Source organism: Marmota marmota, unplaced genomic scaffold, assembly GCF_001458135.2.
Source record: "Marmota marmota marmota unplaced genomic scaffold, marMar, whole genome shotgun sequence".
NCBI classification, from domain to species: domain Eukaryota; kingdom Metazoa; phylum Chordata; class Mammalia; order Rodentia; family Sciuridae; genus Marmota; species Marmota marmota.
This window is the reverse complement of record NW_025999998.1, coordinates 18666382-18669211: the sequence shown is the minus strand read 5'-3', so window position 1 is coordinate 18669211 and position 2830 is coordinate 18666382.

Genomic DNA, 2830 nt, shown 5'->3' with positions numbered 1-2830 from the left:
GAAAAATAAAAATAGTAACAATAATAATACTTCAAGAATTAGAATTGGTAATTACCCCTGAACTGCAAGAACCATTTGTCTGGTTCCCTAGTATATTCCTATTTCAGAATAATGACCTCTTAAAATTAGGAAAAAGGTCCTGACTGAATCTTCATTTTTTCCTATATAGTCCAGTCCCTAGCAGAATGGAGGTATGCAGTAAATGGCTACTGTACTGTACACAAAGAGAAAACTGGGGATTAACATTTCAAAAACAGGATATGCACACCAGTTAAAGAGCAATAACTATGTTACATAAAGATGTCAGGCATAACAACAACAAAAATTATAGTTGTCCAAGTAGTGTAAATTTGGAGAAAAAAAAGAAGAGAAGAAAGACTAAATTAAGAAAAGGCTATGAAATTCAGGTTTTTCTATGCTGAAAGTAATAATTATTACACAAGACACTTTAACTGCCTTTTGAATTTCTAACACTTTTGCCTTAAATGTTCCCTTAAAAAGTAACCCAAAGAAAGACCCAAACTAATAAAATTAGAGATTAAAAAGGACATCTTCACACATTTCTGAAATCCAGAGCATCATTAGGGGCTACTTTGAAAACTTATATTCCAAAAATTTAAAAATATGGACAAATTTCTGGATACATACAACTTATCAAAATTGAATCAAGAAAATAAAACCTAAACCAACCAATAAAAAGCAATGAAATTAAAGCAGTAATGAAGTCTCCCAACAAAGAAATGAAGTCTCCCAACTTAAAACCAGATGGATTCTCACCTGAATTCTAACACATTTAAAGAACTAATGTCAGTGTTCCTCAATGTATTCCATGAAAGAGAAAAGGAGGGAATACTCCCCAAATCATCCTATGAAGCCAGTATCACCCTGATACCAAAATCAGGAAAGGACACAACAAGGAAAGAAAACTACACACCAGTATCCCTGATGAACACAGATGCAAAAATCCTTAATAAAATGTTAGCAAGTTATATTCAACATATTAAGAAGACTATACTTCAATTTTGCTTTAATTCCAGGATTGACAGGATGATTTAACATAAACAAATCAATAAATGTAACTTACCACATAAGTAGAATTAAGAACAAAAATCATGTTGTCATCTCAGTAGATACAGGAAAAGCCTTTAGCAAAATCCAGCATCCATTCATGCTAAAAATACCAAAGAAATTAAGGATAGAAGGGACCTACCTCAACATCATAAAGACTATATGCGACAAACCCAAAGCCAACATCACATTGAATAGAGAAAAACTGAAAGCATTTCCTCTAAAATCAGGAACAAGACAGGATGTCCTTGACATGTTCCTATACTTAGAAGATCCACGGGGGGCGGGGACGGAGACACCACAGGACTGTCGTGTCTCTATCAGGAGACTTCTAGAGCTGATAAATACATTCAGCAAAGTAGCAGGATACAAAACCAATATACAAAAACCAACAGCTTTTCCATATACCAATGGTGAATCCACTGAAAAAGAAATCAATAAAACAATTCCATTCACAATTGTCTTATTATTTTTTAATAATAATAATAATAAGATACCCAGGAATAAATCTAACCTGGGAAGGAAAAGACCTTTACAATGAAAATTATAGAACATTGAAGAAAAAATGAAGAAGACCTTGGAAAATAAAAAGACCTCCAATGTTCTTGGATAAGCAGAATTAATATTATTAAATGGTCATATTATGAAAAGTGATACACAGATCAATGCAATCTCAATCAAAATACCAATGACATCCTTCATGGAACTAGAAGAAAACTTCTAAAATTCATATGGAAGAATAAAAGGCTCAGAATAGTCAAGGCTATTTTGAGCAATAAAAGCAAAGCTGGAGGTACCACTATCCCTGACTTCGAATTATACTATAGACCTATAGTAATAAAAACAGCAAGGAATTGGCATAAAAACAGACATGAACAACAATAGAAGAGAAGACAAAAAATTCCACAGACACCTGATCTTTGACAAAGGTGCCAAAAACATATTTGGGGAAAAGACAGCCTTTTAACAAATGGTGCTGGGAAAACTGTTTACCCATATATAAAAAAACGAAACAAAATCCCTATCTCTTACCCTGCACAAGTCAACTTAAAATGGATCAAAGACCTAGGATTTAGACCAGAAATTCTATAAATGCTAGAAGAAAACACAGAGTCAACACTCTTAATATACAGGTGCAGGCATTGCCTTCCTCAATAAGACTCTTAAAGTTCAGTAAATAAAACCAAGAATTAACAAACGAATGGCATCAAATTAAAACAAACAAACAACAAAAAACTGCACAGCAAAGGAAACTATTAAGATCATGGAGAGCCTACAAAATAGGAGAAAAATCCTTGCCAGTTATTCTTCTGACAGAATATCTAAAATATATACAGAACTCAAAAACTTAACACCAAAAAACAAATAATCTAATCAATAAATGGGCAAATTAACACATTTCATCTCATTCCAGTTAGAATGGCAATCATCAACAACACAAGTAATAAAAAATGCTGAAGTGGATATGGTGAAAAAGGTACATTTAAACACTGTTAAACACTTAGTTGCAAATTAATAAAACAACTGAAAATCAATAAGGAGGTTCCTCAAAAGATGAGGAATATAACCACCGTATGACCCAGCTATTGCACTTCTTGGTATGCACCCTATAGTGATACATGCATAACATTGCACAAGAGCCATTTATGGAACCAGCCTAGGTGTTCATCAGAAGATAATGGATAAAGAAAATGTGGCATGCTGAGTTTCACTCAGGCATAAAGAAGAATAAAATTGTCATTTGCAGGAAATGAACAAAACT